Source organism: Micropterus dolomieu, linkage group LG01 (assembly GCF_021292245.1).
Source record: "Micropterus dolomieu isolate WLL.071019.BEF.003 ecotype Adirondacks linkage group LG01, ASM2129224v1, whole genome shotgun sequence".
Taxonomy (NCBI): domain Eukaryota; kingdom Metazoa; phylum Chordata; class Actinopteri; order Centrarchiformes; family Centrarchidae; genus Micropterus; species Micropterus dolomieu.
This window is the reverse complement of record NC_060150.1, coordinates 53,029,731-53,051,795: the sequence shown is the minus strand read 5'-3', so window position 1 is coordinate 53,051,795 and position 22,065 is coordinate 53,029,731.

Genomic DNA, 22,065 nt, shown 5'->3' with positions numbered 1-22,065 from the left:
GGTAGTCATTGTCTCGGTAGTTGCTGCTTCAGTAGTCACCGCTCTGGTAGGCGCTGCTGTGGTAGTCATTGTCTCGGTAGTTACTGCTTCAGTAGTCATTGCTCTGGTAGGCGCTGCTGTGGTAGTCATTGTCTCGGTAGTTACTGCTTCAGTAGTCACCGCTCTGGTAGGCGCTGCTGTGGTAGTCATTGTCTCGGTAGTTGCTGCTTCAGTAGTCACCGCTCTGGTAGGCGCTGCTGTGGTAGTCATTGTCTCGGTAGTTACTGCTTCAGTAGTCACCGCTCTGGTAGGCGCTGCTGTGGTAGTTGTTGCTTTGATAGTCGTTGGTTTGGTAGTCATAGTCTCGGTAGTTACTGCTTCGGTAGTTGTTGCTTTGGTAGTCATAGTCTCGGTAGTTACTGCTTCGGTAGTTGTTGCTTTGGTAGTCATAGTCTCGGTAGTTACTGCTTCGGTAGTCTTTGATTTGGTGGTGGTTGCTTTGGTAGTCATTGGTTTTGTAGTAGATGTCTTGGCAGTGTTTGGTTTCGAAGTTGTTGATTTGGTAGTTGTTGGTTTCGTAGTTGTTGATTTGGTAGTTGTTGGTTTCGTAGTTGTTGATTTGGTAGTTGTTGATTTGGTAGTCATTGGTTTTGTAGTCGATGTCTTGGCAGTCTTTGGTTTGGCAGTGGTTACAACTCGTGGTGATGTTTTTGGCCTGGCTGTCGTTGTCGACGCCCTGACAAGTTTAGTGTTCAGATTTGACATCCCATTTACTCCACAGACAACTGCAAGCAGATTGCAGAAAGCAAACAAGGAAAGATTGATACTGGATTTTTAAAAAATGACATTGGATTCCTGATTCATGATAGATAATGAGATACCACTGTTTTATAGGAGCAAGGGAAACGGTTTTTGTTGTGGTTGTTCTGCATCTCATTGTAGTCGTTATGTGCTGCTCTGTAGTTTTTTGATATATCTCATGTCCTTTTTCATCTCTTTGTGTCGCTGTCATCTGATTAAGATTCAAATAAGAAATGTTAACAGTCACTTCAAGCAGAGGCTCTGGCTCAGGAGCCCCCACACCCCTCAGTTCAGTAATCCATCCATGTCCTGACTACATTGACCAAAGACTAAAAAAAAGATGGAACGTTATATTATCACATCTGGATTTGCAAAATAAAGCAATCATATCACAGAATCGTCCAATATGGAGACAATTGCTAATGATACTGTTTTGAATAACAAGATGACTATCGTGATGATAATCAGGGAAAAAAATAAATAATCAACATAATTTACACAGCCCCATCATGTTTCAGAATGACTGATCTTTCCTCATAGCTATGAGAAAAGGATAAATAAATAAGAGCAAATATCTATTCTAAAACATGTCTTTTTTGCCTCTTTGTCATCAACACTCCTCATTTAATGAAATCATGACAGTAAAATTCAGTCAGTAAAACAACACAAAGAACAGTTTTGCACTGATGATGGGAAAACTCATCACTTCTTATTACTTACAGCCTGACAGCAGAGTAACTGAAGATCTGACTTTGGCTGACTTTTCTAACCTCCAAGACGCCTACAGTAACCTATCATTTATTAACCTCACCTATTGCCAGGATTCTGTCCTTAAATCTTTTACGCATTCCCGGCAGGGAGATCGCCGCCCCAAGCTTGTCTTTCAGCTCGCATTTGGAGACGATCCGGCCCTTAGACAGGGTGGGCACCAGAACTGCCACAGTCAACACCACCAGCAATCCCAACTTCATGTCAACACCTTCTGTGGAGAGAATAGGAAACTTTAAAAATTATTATGCAGGACATCAACCAATGCAAGATCAACTGATTTCATTTGGATGACAGCTCAGTTTAACAGGATTCTTATTTCTGGAAATTGTGAAACGAGGGAAATGCACAGAGAACAAGCGAACTTATCTATCTGTATTAGCAAAATATACTTTTAAGAAAATTCAGTCTTAAAGGTTGAATTTAAATCACAATTTAAATTGAAATCAGGTGTGTTTTTAGTAGATTAGCAAAAAAATATGTTTCTGTCCTTAAAATTATATTTTCTGAAGCACCCTAAAAACAAAGTATTTTGAATATATTGGGTTTTTGTTCTTGTAGTTGCTCAAATGGTAAAATGTCTCATTTTACCCCTTTACTCTACAAAATCATCAAAATGTCCTTTTTTATTAATCTATTTGATGTAAAAATTACCATTTTTTGAACATAAAATTTCTTTAATTATTTTTTATTATTATTATTTGTTTTATGTTGAAAGAGTCCTTCCTCTTGTGTAACTGAAATACCTTCCTTTGTGTGTGTTTTCCCACCGGTTTTGATCGTCTGTCCAACCCTTATTTGTTTCACCTGTGATAGTTGCCCTCCCCTCGCTTGTGTATTTAAGTTGTGTGTTCCTCTTTCATTGCCAGTTTGTCTTTGAACAATGTGTCAGGTGTCCCTGTCATTTTGCCAGTGTTTGTTGCCCCTGTGTTTTTGGACTTTCTTTGTTTCCCTGGACCTTGGCTATTCTTTTGGATTTCGGTTTTTGCCTGCTCCTTAATGGATTTGTTTGGGTATGATGGAGTGCTCTATGGTTTTGACGCTTGCCGATCTGACCTCCCCGTTAAGCCTGTGTAATCTTCCCTCTATTTATATTAAATCTTTGATCTTTTATTGTTATTAAATCTTTGAACTGCATCTGCTCTGCCTCTGGTGTCTGCATCTGGGCCCAAATTTTTTGTGTTTCTACTACCACACTTCCACAACCAAGACGTAAATGTCACCATTTGATGCACCGTAGGAGATTATAGCTTTAAAGGTTCAGTCTGTAATATTTAGGAGGATCTATTAGCCAAAATTCAATATAATACACACAACTGCCTTGTTTCTACAGTAGCCCAAATTAACAAATTGCTCTACAGAGCAAGTTTCGTTTCTACATTGAATATGTATGAAAAAAGGAGAAGTAGGAGTAGTAGGAGAAGTAGTAGTAGGAGTAGTAGGAGTAGTAGGAGTAGTAGAAGGAGTAGTAGTCATAATCATCTAGTTTGTTAGAAGCAAGAAGAGACATGAAATAACAAAACATAAAAAACAAAACCAAGTCATGAAGACCATGAGATAGAATTCATTAAATACACACCTATCCTCAGGAAGAGTGATAAAAGGGACACCAGCTGCCCATTAATCCAAATGACGTTTATGAGCATTTTTTTCAATGTTTTAATTTGTTTTTATTAATTAATATTTGTTATGTTTCAATATCTCTATTTAGTCCAGCTTCAAACAAAGTGAATAAAAATTAAATCAATCAAATCAAATATCACTGTCATTTGTCATAAAGTAAAGCAAAAACTAATAATCATTATATAAAGAAGATAAAGAAAAGTTTCTTACCACGTTCTTCCACTTACTGTGTAAACTCTCTGAGTTTGTTGAAGGCAGTTTGCCTCTGTGTCTGCAGACAGATGTGTCTGAATTTATATATTTCAATTTCAACCTGTAGACCAATCAGGTTTGAGTAAGGTTTTTTTTACTTCATTGAGGAAATGGAACAGTGAATTTGTCAAAGTCATGACTAAACAACACACAAAGGTAGCTTTGAGTGAACATGGATTACATTTTTAGAAGCCCACAATGACATCAAAGACTCGTCACTGAACACAACATTTACCACTGATGAAGTCTTCCTTATAGCAAGACGATATTAATTTTGAAGTTCAAGTTTTGAACTGAGTGTCCCAGTTTGGGGGTCACAGCCCCCAATGCTCCGATTACCACTGGCACCACTGTTGCTCTTACTTTCCACATCTTTTCTAGCTCCTCTTTCAGCCCTTGGTATTTCTCAAGCTTCTCGTGTTCCTTCTTCTTGATGTTGCTGTCGCTTGGGATTACCACATCTATCACTGCAGCCTTCTTCTGCTGTTTGTCGATCAACACGATGTCTGGTTGGTTAGCCATCACCAGTTTGTCAGTCTGGATCTTGAAGTCTCACAGGATCTTAGCTCGGTCATTCTCAACTACCTTAGGAGGTGTCTTCCATTTTGACCTTGGGACTTCCAGCCCATACTCATGGCAGATGTTCCTGTATACTATGACAGCTAACTGGTTATGCCATTCCACATACGCACTTCCTGCCTGCATCTTACACCCTGCTGTTATGTGCTGTACTGTCCCAGGGGCATCCTTGCCCAGTCTGCACCTGGGGTCCTGCCTGGTGTGGTAGACCCCAGCCTCTATTGATCTTGAGTGCCTGTTCTTGTGCCGCCATGATTAGTGCTTCTGTGCTGTCCTTCAGTCCGGCCTTTTCCAGCCACTGGTAGGATTTCTTGATATCAGCCGCTTCTTCTATTTGTCTGTGGTACATGCCGTGCAGCGGCTTGTCCCTCCATGAAGGTTCTTTGTCTTCCTTGTCCTTATTTTCGGGTTTCTGCTGCCTGAGGTATTCACTAAGCCCTTCATCTTTGGGGGCCATCTTCCTGATGTACTCCTGGATCTTCGGCATTTCATCCTGGACAGTGGTCACCAGCCCTCGTCCTCCCTCGCTACGCTTGGAGTACAGTCTCAGGGTGCTGGATTTGGGGTGAAACCCTCCATGCATTATGGGGAGCTTTCTTGTCTTGATGTCATTAGCCTCTGTCTCCTCCTTTGGCCAGTTTATTATACCAGCGGGGTATCTGATGACTAGCAGGGCGTATGTGTTGACGGCTTGGATCTTGTTTTTCCCGTTCAGCTGACTTTTCACAACCTGCCTTACTCTCTGTAGGTATTTGGCTGTGGTGGACTTCCTTGCTGCCTCCTCATGGTTTCCGTTAGCCTGCGGCACCCGAAGGTATTTGTAGCTGTCCTGAACATCTGCAATGTGGCCTTCAGGTAGTTCAACCCCCTCGGTTCTGATCATCTTCACTCTTTGATACCATGCGACCGCACTTGTCCAGTCCGAACGACATTCCAATGTCGTTGCTGTAGATCCTGGTAGTGAGGATCAGTGAGTCGATGTCTCGCTCATTTCTGGCATACAGCTCGATGTCATCCATGTAGAGGAGGTGACTGATGGTTGTTCCACTTCGGAACCGGTATCTGTAGCCAGTCTTTGTGATGATCTGGCAGAGGGGGTTCAGGCCTGTGCAGGACAGCAGCAGTGATAGTGCATCGCCTTGGTATATGCCGCACTTGATGGTGACTTGTGCAATTGGCTTTGAGTTGGCTTCCAGACTTGTTTTCCACAGCCCCATTGAGTTCTTGATGAAGGCTATTAGTGTCCTGTTGATCTTTTACATTTCCAAGCATTCCAGTATCCATGTATGTGGCATTGAGTCGTAGGCTTTCTTGTAGTCAATCCAGGCGGTGCACAGATTGGTCTGCCTGGTCTTGCAGTCTCGAGTGACTGCTCCGTCAACGAGTAGCTGGTGCTTGGCTCCCCTGGTATTACTACCCATTCCCTTCTGAGCCCTGTCCATGTACTGACCAATGGTTTTGCTTATTTTTCTTATTAATAAATCAATTTGTTATTTAGTTTACCTGTGTGTCTCCCGTTTTTGTTACAGTCCGAGGGCTGGGCTGTGACAGTACATACACATGTTCACTACTGTAAAATAGTATATTTATATAAAAGTATAAAAGTTGAGGTTTAAGGCTTTTTAATAATAAAAATTAAAAAGTCAACTACAGCCCATCTCTAATGTGATCGTAGTGTTTACAGTCTTTCTCTTTAGCACCCCCAGTGGACATTTGTTTCTCAAAACTGTGGCAAAATGTACCTGAGGGTACGTAATTGTGGCGCTGCAAAAATGAAAACACATGCAAACCACAAGCAAATAATGTAACATCTTTAACAACACAAGTCTAACCAGCTTGGCTGATCATAGCGATATTTTCTGGTCTTGAACCGGTATTCAGATTTTTTTGCGGAAGGAAATAACAGTAATCATTCAGAAGTCCGGGGATTTAGCATCAGCATATCAGTCTTCATCTCTTTATCTTGGACTTATCCCTGACAGGCTAAGTCAATTTGGCTTCAGCAAAAGCTGCCCTACTGCTGGACTCTTCATCAAGATTCTCAAACATTTTCTAGAACAGATGACCTACTCGGCTCCAAAAAGAACTGTGAGAAAACAAAATGGTGGAAAATGGTGTATTTATTTAAGTAATGAGGCTGATATTTTCACGTTCAGTTTCACACATCAGCATCAACACAACACATCCACAGAAACCCAATCAAATACAGAAACGCTGCCAAAACAGAAGTAAGTTTCTTGTGGCTCATTTGTAGTGTGTTTCTGTAGTTGGGTTGTCTGTCAGCATGTCTCAGACTCACAGTGTGCCAAATCTTCTGCTTTGGTTTTTGGACGGGCCGGTGTAAAAAACAAAATTTGTTTACATATGTATTTGTTTTGAGTATTATTTGTGTATTTATTACTGTTTTTTAATTCAGACATGGCACAGCAAATTTCGTTGTACATAAACTTGTGCAATGACAATAAAGTCTATTCACAGTGGTGCCCAGCTGCCCATGTTTCCCCCAACCCTGAGTGAGATGGCAGAAAGGATATGTTAGCTAACTAGTTTGTCTAGGTTCTGTGTCACTGTCCAAAGACATGCATCAACACTGAACACACATCAGAAATGTTTGCAGGACATCTGATCCAGAAAGGTTCACAATGAAAATGGTCTCAAGTTTCAGAAAATCCTGTTTAGACGACTAAACAGTCTCTAATGGAGCAGCTCTGACACACACAATTGAATTCATACAGTTCATCAAACACACACACACACACACACACACACACATTTAGTGTTTTATTTATTTGATTTGATTTATTAAATGAACTGTATGAATTGAATTGTTCTTTTGTATGACCCTAGCTTTGGCAACACTGTTCTTTTGACATTCATGCCAATAATGCAAATTGAAATTGAATTGTTGTTACGGCACCCTGAGTGGTGAAAAGCGCACAGAGGGGCATAAGTTTTAGACATGCTCACTCAGTTATTTCCCATCTCTCAACTACTTTTACTTTTTTGAAAATAAAATGAATAGTTTAAGTCTGTTAAAATGACCCAGAGTACTCATTGATAATAAATATTTTAAATACTATGATAAAAAAATATACAATTTAATCATACTGCACTAAAACCCCAAACTCTCATGACTTCACTGTGCTCAGTGGTGGCTCCCTGGATGTTTATTGGTGTGACTGGAACCCTTAAATCACACCAGTTTTTCTGTCTTTATTTAGCAGGGGAAATTGATGACAAACAGTATAATGCAGGACATTCAGTCCATGTTGAGTAATGTTCAAACAGATCGACTGTAGTAATTTGGGTTGATGTTGTTTTTTCCATCATAACTCAACTTTTAAAAGCCTGTTTAACTCTGGTCTCTAAAACAGAGAAGGCCTTTATGCAAAGTGTTTTGTAATTTGTGTGCTGCCGTGCAGGAAGTGTCAGATGTTTTTGCCTTTCATGGATGACCCATGTACCACTCCCTCTAAATCCCTGACGTTTTACACTAAACTACAGGAGCTAGAAAAGATAGTGAGCTAACAAAGTTGTAAATTATAGATCTTCTAATGAAACACACGCTACTGTCATTAACCTCTGTCACTGTCCTTGCACTCGCTGCAGCCAATCAGCATCCTTCCTTCTCTGCTTCTTGTGTTATTTCAACAAAGTGATAAAATAAGAAAATTAAAAGTTTCTGAGTGAGAGGTCAGTCCTGCCTAATCTCTCAAACTGCACTAAAGAGACAATTGCACATGTCAAAGTTAAGTCATGTCGAACTGACTGAACTGGCTCATTTGCATTCCATCTAGACTCTGTATTTTAAAAGGGGTTGATGCTGCAGAGATGTTGAAATCCCCCCCTGATGGAGTGTAAATTTGCAAGATGTGAAGGCTTCTGCTGAGCTGATCTGGACCTGCATCTGATGAGCAGGATGTGAATGGGGTGGAGGAGGGCCGTAGCGATACGTAGAGAAATGTACAGCTGTCAGCAGAGGAGAGAACAGATTCATATTGTGATAGTTCATGATTGGCTGAGTTGATCATGGCGAAACCTTATTGAAAAACTAGGTGAGAACAACCATATTCAGCTGTTAGAGGCAGGGAGAGAGAGAGTTGTGAATGAGTGACACATAAGGACAGTCTTCCTGGGCAGAGCTTCATTTGTTGTGGCAAAATATGCCAATAAAATCTACAACATAAAAGACAAAGAATGTTTAATCTCTCTGTAAATTTGCAGGTCATGATGATTACTATTCATATTCAAAGTTTGAGAAAAAGGTTTCTCTGAAATCATTTGTAGGTGCCACTAAAGAACAAATCTGTTTGAGCAAATTTTAAAATGATTAACTTATAAGTCAAAAAGGGTTGGGAGCCACTGATGTAGAGCATGTCTCCAGCTCATGTCTAACACTGTTGCCCATAAAGCACTGGTGTGGATTTCCCCCCAGTGATGAGTAAGGCTGTCAAACCAGTTAGTTTTTCTGCATACTCATGCTGCCCATCCCTTTTAGCCCACAAATTTTTTCGTTCACGCACTTTGTTAAACAATGACCCCAGTTAGGGACAAACAGACCTCAGTCATTTACCAACATTCTCATGTCACAACTGAAGACATTGTTTCTGTCTCATCTTACACCGGGACAGTAAACACCCACACAGGTGCTCTGAGAAACATTCTCGTATCACAATTTAAGACATCATTTTTCTGCATGTTCTTCTGTACACTCTCATCTCATATTTCACCTAATAACTCCTCATGACTGTCAGGTGGAGGGCCAACTTTGCTTGATTGCTATCTCACTTTCCAGTTAGTATTTGACACGATCATTTTGTCAGTTACAGTTTTTTACAACTGCTTACACACAAAATCTTTCACACGGTTTTTGAAACATCTCACTCAAAGAGCAAAACCTCACCTCAAATTTCCAAAACCATAAGCTATTTCTCTTTTTCTATTATTCTTTCAATTGCACTACACACAATTCTCTGGAGGGAAAAGAAGAGAAAGAAGGAGAGCCATCACTGATGAGATCAGTGCCACACTTATAAATATAATTTGAACCTTCAGAACAAACTAATGGTTATTTCAGCAGAACAGTATTGTAAAATAAGTATTATTTTTAGCAATAAAAGTAAAAAATAGTTTATAAAGTTTACGGTTTCCTTTTCTTGTATGCTGCTGGACAAAACACTGTGCTACTGTTACAGCAGTAATGATTACTCTGCATTGGTGTTTACAGGGTACTTTTCAGTACCTCTTAGCAGATACTTTCACCATAGAACATTGCATGGAAATGTACACATAACCCCATGAAAAACAAAACAGCTTTAGATTTAGAACAACAGTGTGTAAATGAACAAGAACTTACTATTATGAAAAAAGTGTTTTGGTGTTTGGCATTTTGAATGCAGTGTTTCATTTTGAAGGAGAGGCATTTTGGATTCTGTGTGTGCAGTTTTGCGAATTGTGTGTAGAGTTTTGAAAAAAGGAGACATAGTTTTGAAAACGTGTGTAAGCAGTTGCAAAAAACTGATCGATTCATCTTTTTTTCTATAGTTGTTTCCCAACTAACTGTCCAAAACCAAAAGATATGACGTCTGCTGAGAATATGAGCAAATCATAACATTTGAGAAGCTGGAACAAGTGGTTTGAGACAAAAATTCAACTTTTTGATGAATTGTCGTTGTGGTCATTTAAATGGTTGCATGCAGAAAAAAGTGACTAATACCTCAGAAATTTAAAAAATCGAGACTGATTTTTTAAATTTCTGAGGTATTAGTGAGATACAAAAAATGTTTCAATTACTAACCAACATACAGATTTTTTAATTTGTATTATTATTTGCATTTGGAATATTTGGAATGGGATTATTCAGCTTTTAAACCATCAAACATTTTATCTACTAACAAAATTAACATTCATACAATCTAACAGGATAAAAATCAAAAGTCAATCATTCAGTCAAACAGAAAACTAACAGTTGCTCAAACACAGTTTTGCAGTCACCTGAGATCACCTGGTTTTGAAAACAGCGTGATGTCACAGCAAGTCTGGGATGGTGTGGTGATCATCAGTGATCACCAGACCTGACTCAGCTACAACATGTGTATGATTAGTACATGGACTTTTATGAGCTCATTCATTCAACCTGAGCAGAGATCTAATCAAGCTGGAAATGTGTGATTCAATACAGACGAGTGAAGGTGAGAGTTGTGTGTGTGTGTTTCTTCATCCTTCTCCTTTTAGGTTACTATCCCCCTGGTTTAAGTGCAAAACGTGTATGCAGGGACACAATGTTACTGCAAGAGCCAGAAAACTATGAAGCTCTGCTCCATCAAATATCTACAACTCTGTGAAAAGTTGTAAATAAGCATACCGGTTGTTGGGACATAGGTTCTTCATGTGAACACACGTCACATATTATATGAAACAGGTTCTGCAGCTGTTAGACATGAGGGGAAACCCAGCACTTCCTGCTGTGAGCCATGTGAAAAAGAAAATCAAACTTAATACCCATTGATTAATAAAGAACTCATTACACCACAACAAAGTAAAGGTAAAGGTGCTTTATTGTCACACACACATATGTGTAGTGAAATTCATTCATCTCTCAAAGGAGCAGTTTCTAAAACTGCAACACAAGGACATCAAGTTGAAGAAAATTCAACAATTGTCAGAAAAACAAACAGTTGCTGTCCATGAAAATACAGCTGCTGTGAACAATAGCCCCCTCCTGTGGCCACATGATGCCACTGTGGCTCCCATTCTCCTAAAATAATTTAAAAAATGTTCTCTAAAAGGTAATAGCATTTTTAAGGGAAGAGCAACCCAGTAAAAATCTTAATAATTGATGATTATTTTAATGTTTTAAAGCATTCTAATATATATATATATATATATATATATATTAAAATATGTTTTGTTATAAAGAAAAGTAATACATGGTTATTAACAGCTTTGAGTGTGTAAAAAATGTTTTCTGTAAAAACATTTTCTTGTTCCAGCTTCACAAAAGTGAAGCTTTGCTGCTTTTCCTTTTAATTTATTTAATATATTTGTACTGTTGGTTACACAAAGCAAGCACTGTGAAGGTGTCACTTTGCACTCTGGGTAATTGTGACGCATTTCTTACTTTTTTCAGAATTTAGAAAATCAGTCTATGAAGAAAATTATAAGCAGATTGATCAACAATGAAAAGGATCATTACTTGCTCTCCGATACAAGATAGTTGTGAAAATGAGCTCCAGCTCAACAATTACAAAACTAAAATCCTGCTTTTACATGAGTGCATGAGTAAAAATAATCTAATGGGCAGTAATAGTCACAGGACAGGTCTTCCTGCAATGACTACTTTTACTTTTAATTCTTTAGTACATTTTCCTGATGATACTTTTACTATAGTAACATTTTCGACGCAGGATTTTACTTGGAACAGACAGTGTGGTAATAAGTAAAGTAAATGATCTGAATACTTTGTGAGTATACAGGACCAGTTAGATGAACTGTTTCTTCATCAATCACACTTTTTCCAAACAACACAACAAAGCACAACAGCACTAGTTTTTATTTTTACATTTATCTGGGCTGACCTGAACATCAACATTTCACAAGTTATCCAGCAGAATTTAAAGTAATTCCAGCTGGAACATCAAAGTGATAAACACAGCCATGCATCGATAATTATAATCCAGTAATATAATAGGCTACTGTATCCTACTTTCACATAGTAGAAGACCTGAGTGCTTCATTCACTTACGCACAGTGAAAACATTAATGAATAATGTGTGTTTGTTGGTGTGTGAAGAATACAGTAATTAAAGCACATCCTGCTGAACTACTGAGGAAAGAGAGGAGACTGAAACTGCTCCTGGTAAGCCGTCTGAGGGGGGCGCTGTTCCAGGTCAGCAGGACGGTGACGGAGGACAGTCAGCGCTCTCAGGGTGCGGAGGTCAAAACTCTGCTGGTAGTCTTCACTCGGAGGGTTTGGAGACTGACGAGACTCGTGGACGGACTGAGACCTTCCGCTGTGAGGATTATAGCTGCAACATGTTGAAGGACAGTAAAGTATTTTATTTGAGGATATTGTGATTGTTATTAGACGTCCTACCACTACTAGACAGATTACCATAAAACTTATTCTGTCTGTTCCTAGTCACCAGAGGATGAATGAGTTTGATTACTCTGTGACTTTGCTCTAGCAGCCCCGTCAGCACACATTTTCAACTTCTATCCATCCATATTCTCCTGTCTACCAGTGGCCCGCTCGCAGTGGCAGCAAGCTAAGCAATGCAGTCCAGACTTCACTCTCCCCAGCAACGTTTTCCAGCTCCTCTTGGGTTAGGTAAAAGTACTTTATTGTCACATACACATATGTGTAGTGAAATTCATTCATCCCTCAAAGGAGCAGTTTCTAAAACTGTACAACTATAATACAAAATCTATATAAATCTAAATATAGATTTATATGTTATAGAGCAACGTGGCACCCCCCTCTCCATCCTTTGGACCCACCATCCATCGGAAGATCCGCTGGGGTCGGGTGCGCTGCCACATGGGTGGCAGTGAAGGTCAGGGACCTCGACGGACCAGACCCGGGCGGCAGAGGCTGGCTCTGGGGACGTGGAACGTCACCTCTCTGTGGGGGAAGGAGCTGGAACTTGTGCGGGAGATGGAGCGCTACCAATTAGATCTGGTGGGGCTGACCTCCACGCACAGTCTCGGTTCTGGAACCGTACTCCTTGATAGGGGATGGACACTATTCTTCAAGGCGGGTGTGGGGATACTCACAAGTCCCCGGCTGAGCACCGCTACGTTGGAGTTTACTCCGGTGAACGAGAGGGTCGCCTCCCTACGCCTTCGGGTACTGTGGGGGGGGAAATCTGACTGTTGTTTGTGCATATGCACCAAATAGCAGTTTAGAGTATTTGGCCTTCTTCGAGACCCTGAATGGAGTTCTGTATGGGGCTCCAGTAGGGGACTCCATAGTTCTGCTGGGAGACTTCAACGCGCATGTGGGCAATGATGGAGATACCTGGAAAGGCGTGATTGGGAGGAACGGGCCGTTCCTCCCAATCACCCTGATCACCCTGATCTGAACCCGAGTGGGTGTTTGTTGTTAGACTTCTGTGCTAGTCATGGATTGTCTATAATGAACACCATGTTCGAGCATAAGGATGCTCATAAGTGTACATGGTACCAGAGCACCCTAGGCCGAAGATCAATGATCGATTTTGTAATCGTTTCATCTGATTTGAGGCCGCATGTTTCGGACACCCGGGTGAAGAGAGGGGCAGAGCTGTCAACTGATCACCATCTGATGGTGAGCTGGGTCAGGGTTGGTAAGCCCAAACGGGTAGTGCGGGTGAACTGGGAACGTCTGGAGGAGGCCCCTGTCCGTGAGATCTTCAACTCAAACTTCCGGCGGAGCTTTTCTGGCATCCCTGTGGACGTTGGGGACATTGAACAGGAGTGGGCAATGTTCAAAACCTCTATTGCTGAAGCTGCAGCGGAAAGCTGTGGTCTCAAGGTCTTAGTGGCCTCAAGGGGCGGTAACCCTCGAACACCGTGGTGGACACCGGTGGTCAGGGAAGCCGTCCGACTGAAGAAGGAGGCCTTCCAAGATTTGTTGTCTCAGAGGACTCCGGAGGCGGTTGCAAGGTACCGACGGGCCCGAAGGACTGCAGCCTCTGCTGTGGCAGATGGAGAGCAGCGGGTGTGGGAGAAGTTCGGAGAAGACAAGGAGAAGGACTTTCGGTCGGCACCAAAGTGTTTCTGGAGAACTGTCCACCATCTCAGAAGGGGGAAGCGGGGAACCGTCCAAGCTGTGTACAGTAAGGATGGGACCTTGCTGACCTCAACTGGGGAGGTAATTGGGCGGATTTGAGGAACTCCTAAATCCGATTGACACGCACTCTTTAGTAGAGGCAGAGCTCGAGGCTGATGGGGGATTCTCGTCAATTTCCCTGGTGGAAGTCACTGAGGTAGTCAAACAACTCCACAGTGGCAAAGCCCCAGGGATTGATGAGATCCGCCCAGAAATGCTGAAAGCTTTGGGTGTGGAGGGGCTGTCTTGGATGACACGTCTCTTTAACATTGCATGGAAATCGGGTACAGTACCCAAGGAGTGGCAGACTGGGGTGGTGGTTCCCCTGTTCAAAAAGGGGGACTAGAGAGTGTGTGCCAATTACAGGGGTATCACACTTCTCAGCCTTCCCGGTAAAGTCTATTCCAGGGTGCTGGAACGGAGGGTTCGGCCGATTGTCAAACCTCAGATTGAAGAGGAACAATGCGGTTTTCGTCCCGGTCGTGGAACAACTGACCAGCTCTTTACTCTCACAAGGATCCTGGAGTGGGCTTGGGAGTATGCCTATCCAGTCTACATGTGCTTTGTAGATCTGGAGAAGGCGTATGACCGGGTCCCCCGGGAGATGTGGGAGGTGCTGCGGGAGTATGGGGTGAGGGGGGCCCTTCTCAGGGCTATCCAATCCCTGTACATCCAAAGCGAGAGCTGTGTCCGAGTACTCGGCAGTAAGTCGGACTCTTTCCAGGTGAGGGTTGGCCTTCGCCAGTGCTGCGCTTTGTCACCTATCCTGTTTGTGATATTCATGGACAGGATATCGAGTCGTAGTCGTGGCGAGGAGGGGCTGCGGTTCGGGGGGCTTGGGATCTCGTCACTGCTTTTTGCGGATGATGTGGTCCTGATGGCATCATCGGTCTGTGACCTTCAGCTCTCACTGGATCGGTTCGCAGCCGAGTGCGGAGCGGTTGGGATGAGGATTAGCACCTCTAAATCTGTGGCCATGGTTCTCAGCAGGAAACCGGTGGAGTGCCAACTCCAGGTAGGGAATGAGTCCTTACCCCAAGTGAAGGAGTTCAAGTACCTCGGGGTCTTGTTCACGAGAACTGGAGCAGGAGATTGGCCGGAGAATCGGAGCAGCGGGGGCGGTAATGCACTTGCTTTACCGCACCGTTGTGGCAAAAAGAGAGCTGAGCCGTAAGGCAAAGCTCTCGATCTACCGGTCGATTTTCGCTCCTACCCTCACCTATGGTCATGAAGGTTGGGTTATGACCGAAAGAACGAGATCGCGGGTACAAGCGGCCGAAATGGGTTTCCTCAGGCTGGTGGCTGGTGTTTCCCTTAGAGATAGGGTGAGAAACCTGGCCATCCGCGAGGAGCTCAGAGTAGAGCCGCTGCTCCTTTGCGTTGAAAGAAGCCAGTTGAGGTGGTTTGGGCATCTGCTAAGGATGCCTCCTGGACGCCTCCCTACGGAGGTGTTCCAGGCACGTCCAGCGGGGAGGAGGCCTCGGGGAAGACCCAGGACTAGGTGGAGAGATTATATCTCCACACTGGCCTGGGAACGCCTCGGGATCCCCCAGTCAGAGCTGGTTAATGTGGCTCGGGAAAGAGAAGTTTGGGGTTCCCTGCTGGAGCTGCTCCCCCCACGACCCGATCCCGGATAAGCGGATGAAGATGGATGGATGGATGGATGGATGTTTATAGTTTATATGTCCTGGGTCTACCCTGGGGTCCCCTACCAGTTGGATGTGGCAATAAAACCTCCAAAGGAAGGCCCTGATCCAATGCTCCTCACTTTATCTCTTAAGGGTGAGTCCAGCCACCCTACAGAGGAACCTCATTTCAGCTGGTTCACTGCCCAAAGCTCATGACCACAGACGAGGGTTGGAACATCTAGATCGACTGGTAAATCAAAGCTTTGCCTTTCAGTTTAACTCCATCTTCAACACAACGGTCCGCCACAGCACCCGCATTACTTCTGACACTGCACCAAACCTCTTTCTCTTTTAACCCTCCTTCACTCGGGGCAGCAACTCGTTGGGAGTATTGAGGGAGCAGTCCACCATTTTCAGGCAGAGAGCCATAGCCTCAGACTTGGAGGTACTGACTATTTTTCAACCTGTACATGTTAATATATATAAAAAAAGAAAAACTTGCAGCCATGTTATTATACACATTAATCCTCCCCAGAGGATGAACCCTTTGCATTCTGGAAACACTAAGTGACCTTTCCTCTAGCTCCATCTTTTGCAACAACTTTAACCTTTAACCAACCTTGACTTTTTAGGCAGGAAATTTAAAATACTAATAACTAATTCCCTGTGTCCATGTATCAGGGTATCCTTTATTGGCTGGATTGCTGTTGAATTTTTCAGAGCAGATTCATACTCCCCAGGTAAAAACACTTCTAAATAATTTATAATTTATCATCTCCCTACAGTTGTTGTTTTGTTTGTTGTTGTTACATTCAGCTCCCTCTGTACTGATCATCATATAATAATGACCACGTCGGTTCAAGACTTTTATGGCCCTTCTGATCATATAAATTCTTGGTCAAGTGCCGGAACAAAATCTTTATGATATAACACAATTCAGTGCGCCACTTCAAACATTTAGCAAAGATTCACATACAGCACAAACCCATAACCTTACCCACAATCCTGTGAGTGGACAATATGGACTCTACCCAGCTGTCCTGGATATAATCCATGTACATCTCTCCCCAGACGTGATGATCTTAAATAGAACGGAATAAAAAGTTGAACAATGTTCCCATCACTCAGAATATACACCAAAGTTATATTTTAGTTTTGGCCAGTGGTGAAAGATAATTTTGCTCATGTACTGTAATTCAGTACCAATTTGAAGTACTTGTACTTCAGAATTACCTTTTCATTTAACTTTATACTTCTACTTCACTACATTTCCAAGGGAAATATTGTACTTTTTATCTTTTAATGAAGGACTGAATATAATTGATTGTTGCTGCTGCTGCTCACTCACTTTGGTGTGAACGTTGTCGGTCCGTCAAGTTTTCTGGAGTCCTGAGACTCTCTGAACTCATGCAGCCTCAAAGCAACACCAGATCCTGCCATCACTAACGAGGCGAGGATGAGTCAACAGTCCGAGCAGCTCCAACAGAGTTTCCTGTGGATGAACACAGATGTACATCCATCTGCAGGAGCTCTGTACAAATCTTTCTTTCTAAAGTGTCTTAAGTGAAAGTATGATATATAATCAGGAAATGTACTTAAAGTATTAAATATAAAAGTTCTCAATGTAGAAAAATGTCTGTGATTGCTGAACTACAATGTATTAGATTATTGGATTATTATTCCACATGCATTCATGTAAAAGCAGAATTATACTGCTGTTGAGCTGGAGCTCATTTTGAACTATTTTATATCGGACTGCAGCTTTTGATCATTTATGGATTTATCTGCGTAATATTTTTCTCTGAAGTTCTGAAAATAGTGATAAATGCCTTCACAGTTACCCAGAGCCCACAGTGACACCTTCACAATGCTGGTTGTGTCCCACCAAAAGTCCAAACCTCAACATTATGACACAAATATTATAATTATTAAAGGAAATGCACATTTGAGAAGCAGGAACCACGAAATGTTTTTACATTGGAAAAAAAAGTTATTTGTATGTTTTATGTTCTAAAAACTTAACTTGTTACTACTATCTAAAATAATAAATAAATACATAAACAAATAAATGCTGGGAAGTAAAAAGAACATTATATCATTCTGAGATGTTTGTTCTTAAGTACAGTACTTGAATAAATGTACTTAGTTATATTCCACCACTGACCACTAATCATAAAGCTTTACGAATAAATAAATAATCAGTAAATAGTTTGTTGACCCATTCTTGGATACTCTGGTGTGTAATGGCATTTATGGCCTCTAGAGGGTGCTAGTGAGATTTGAGATTCTCAGTCAGGTCATTCCCGACATGCAGAAAATGTTGAATCAAAGTCTAGTTGCAGGTACAAGAAAGACAAGTCACAAAACCTGAAGTAGAGGTGTGAACAGGAGCCTTTTAGTCCTCATGGGCTCACAGCCTCAGTGACTTCAGCTCTGCTGCTGCAGAAAATCTGAAATAAAAAATAGGTTGACGAATGCAATAATTAAGAGACTATTGTAATTAGACACCAGCAGAGAAGTAACTAAGTACTGCATTTACTCTACTGTACTTTACTTTAGTACCTTTTTTTCATACTTAACTTAATTTATCTGAAAGCTTTACAAATTAAAATGCAAACAAAACACAACAGGAGTTTATATGGCAGTTTATATAAGTAAGCTAAAACGATGACTTGATTAATTGATTAGTTTATTGACAGAACATTCATTATTTTTAATTATTTTGATAATGGTTTAAGTCTTTTTCATGGAAAAAAGCTAAACATTTGGTTCCATCCTCCATCAAATAGCCTTCGGGCTAATTCTAGCACATTTACATTGCTGAAAAGCTAATATCTTCATTGAAATGTACTGTCCCTTTAAATTAAATAAATAAATAAATAAATTTGAGGACTTTCTACTTTTCCTGGTAATTACGTATGTTAATAGTAGTTTCAAGTGTTGGTTGGACAAAACAAACATTGTGAAAGTTTAGACAATCATTCAATCTATGGAAAAATAATCAGCAGATTTATTCATAATGAAAATAAGCATTAGCTGCAGTCTGATACAAAATAGTTGAAAATTAGCTCCAGTTGACAACTACAGAAGTAAAATCTGAGTAATAATAATGTGATGATAGAATGTGTACTAGTATAACAGTGTATTAGTACTTTTGCTTTATGGATCTGAATACTAGTTCCAACGCTGTTAAACACCAGAAGAAAACACAAACTTTAAAATAATGACACACAGTATTTAAGCCTCAGTGTGCCTACTGTAAATGTGACAAAAGCCATTTACAATTTCTGGTCTAAAGTCCCACCTCCCTTTATTAGTTTGAAAAACCATCAGCAGCAGAATTACCTGCAGAAGAGTTGCTGACCTGGAGTCAGTTGGAGTCTTATTTGGAAACTGGAGGATCGCTCTGCTGTACTCGAATCTGTTCCACTTTATTTCGTCAGCAGTTACCGCGTCCTCTTCTCTTTTGTATATTAGTGTATGTTTTATTCTGTTCTCTACATCCCTGCAGGAGAACGAGGACAGAGAAACCCAACACTGCACGCTGACAACAAAGCAAACTGATACTGGTAACCACACACACACACACACACACACACACACACACACACGCAGCTACTATGGTTACTGTAGGACTCAATGGACGCAACACATAATATGTAATAATATATTATCATAATGTCCATAATAAATATAGAAAACCTTTTATCCACTGTGTGACAGCCTCAGAACCTCAGGCTGGGCTCTGCTGGCTGTTCTCTGTCCCGGCTCAAGACTAAAGGTGACCGGGCTTTTGCAGTCAGGTCTGAACTCCCTGGCTTAAGATCTGAGGCTGCAGAATCAGTGACAGCGTTTAAATCACTTCTCGAAGGTTTTTATGAACACTAGCGCACTTTTTTAATTGCCAAATGTCTGTTTTATTGTTATTTGTATTGTTGTTGTATCTTTTATTCCATTACATCATCATTCAATTTGTTATTTTTCTATTCGTCGTCTTTGCAGTCCTTAAATATTTTAACCATGTAAAGCAGTTTGTAACTTTGATTTGAAAAGTGCCGTTAAAATACATATTATTATCATTATTATCATTTATTTTAGAATATGGACATTAGAGAAGGAAAAAAGTCATGTTTTTGTAATTCAAAATCATCAGTGAAAGACATGATGACATAATGTGCAGACGTTCATGCTCCCTAGATGATAAACGCTTTTTATTTCTTACTGTAATGCTTATTGTTACTTTTTTAGTGGTTGGTTTTATTAATTTTTATATTATTTGTTTTTATAATGTAAATCTGGCACACATGAGCTCCTGTTCCTCAATTTGTTTTTATTTTTCTGAGTGTAAATAAAGGTTATACGGTGTGTATATACTGTTCAAATAACACAAGAAGCTTGAAAAATACCAAAGGCTGAAAGAGGAGCAAGAAAAGATGTGGAGAGTAAAAGCAACAGTAGTGCTAGTGGTAATCGGAGCACTGGGGGTCGTGATCCCCAAACTGGGAGAGTGGCTCAGTCCTAGGAACAGCTAAGATCCTGCACAGAACCCTCAAACTCCCAGGCCTCTGGTAGAGGATCCGAGCATGAAGATGACACACACCACCCCACCAGTGGTGAGAAGGGAACATTTTTATTTGGTTTTTATATACAGCACTGTGCGAAAGTTTTAGGCAAATGTGGGAAAATGCTATAAAGTAGAAACACTAGATTATATTTATCAATTAACAAAATGCAAAGTGAGTGAACAGAAGAAAAATCTAAGTCAAATCAATATTTGGTGTGACCACTGTTTGCCTTCAAAACAGGATAAATTCTTCTAGGTACACTTGCACTTAGTTTTTTGAATGAACTCGACAGGTATGTTGGCCCAAACAGCTCTGAGAGAACTCCCCACAGTTCTTCTGCTTCTCTCTCTTCATGTAATCCCAGGCAGACTCGATGATGTTGAGATCAGGGTCCTGTCGGGGGCCACACCATCACTTCTTCTTTATGCTGAAGATAGTTCTTAACTCTAGCTGTATGTTTCCGCCCGCACTTCCTGGCATTGATAATATATATAATTAAATGGGTCTTCTCAAGAGTGGCAAAAGGTGGACGCCAATTATGGCTCAATCTCCACATCCAAAAAACTATATCAATATATTTGTTTAATTTATATTATTTTACAGTCTATGAAATAAAAAACAAATGCTCATCACATCAGGCTATTAGAGTCTTATGGGTTTTACTTTAAAGTGCTTCTTCTGTCTGAACAGCACACAAAAACACAAAATTTATTAAAAAAAAAAATAAGATAAAACAGAAAGTAATTAATACATACAAAAACCTGAAGCTGTAATAAGCAAATTATAAGCAACAATATCTAAAGATGATTAATTAAAGTTGGAAACATTTTAATGGTATTGTTTCCCGTTGTATATTACTGAATTACATTTTTTTGTTGCTTTTGTATAGTTTGTTTGTAATTAGTAATTGACACCTCTGAACAATATCCACAAACTGTCTCATTTTATAGTGTGGACTGAATTGTTATTTTACAGACTGTAATTGATTAATGCAAAGTAGCAGCAGCTATGTAGGCCTGCAGCCAGACTGGGACCAGGGTCCTCAAACAAAGCATCCATTCACAGCAAGGCTCGGGAGGGAGGGATGGATAGAGGTTGGAGGGGGGTGCTATACATTTAAACCTGAGTAAATTAATGACAGTATAAAACTCAGGGGGAAAAAACTTGTACAAAATAACCACATGGTTGGTTTGAGAGTTACTCCAGTGGATAAATAAGAAGACCTGATATCTGTGCTGTGGACGAGAGGGAGGAGAATTATAACTGAACGGAATCTGGACACATGAATCCAGCACAGAGAGAGAGAGAGAGAGAGAGAGACAACAAAAGCTGGGGACCAACAAAAGCCCTGGATGCCATGAGGAGAGAGATGCTGCATTCAGGTACTCCTCGTAAAGTACAAGAACATCCACAGACTCAGACATGGTAAGAGACAAATCGTAAATATTAGTAATAGTAAATAGGTAGAGCTCAAATGATTAGTCAATCAATTAAATGATCAACAGAAAATAAATCTACAATTATTTTAATAAGATTGATCGCAATTTTTTAATAATGTCTTTGGTTTTTTGTCTGACTAAACAAATCATTTCAATAAATTTGACTCTGGGGGACTGTGATGGTAATATTTTTATTATTTTCTCACATGCTGTAGGCTAAACAACAAATCAATTAACTTGAAAAATAATTTGAAAAAGTCAAACTATACTGTTTTCCCAAGGTCAAGAATGAGCTTTTACTCTCAAGAGATTACTAAAAATAATAATTAGTTGTAGCTCATCAAAATGTCATGATACAGCAAGTCATATTGTGATGTGAAACCAACTGGGTTAAAAAAGTATTACTACGGGCATTTTCATGTGTACAGTATGTAGTAATTTCCTCATTTCCTGCACAAGACATGACAACCTTCAGGCAGAACTAACAGCGCTGTCCATGCTGTCAAATCCATGAACATGATCTATTCTCAGTATCAAGTTTTAGCAGGTTTGATATTCTTCTTCAACTTAAAGCAGAAATCTTTATTTCTTTTTTAAAAAATCTAAATTTTAAGTCACCT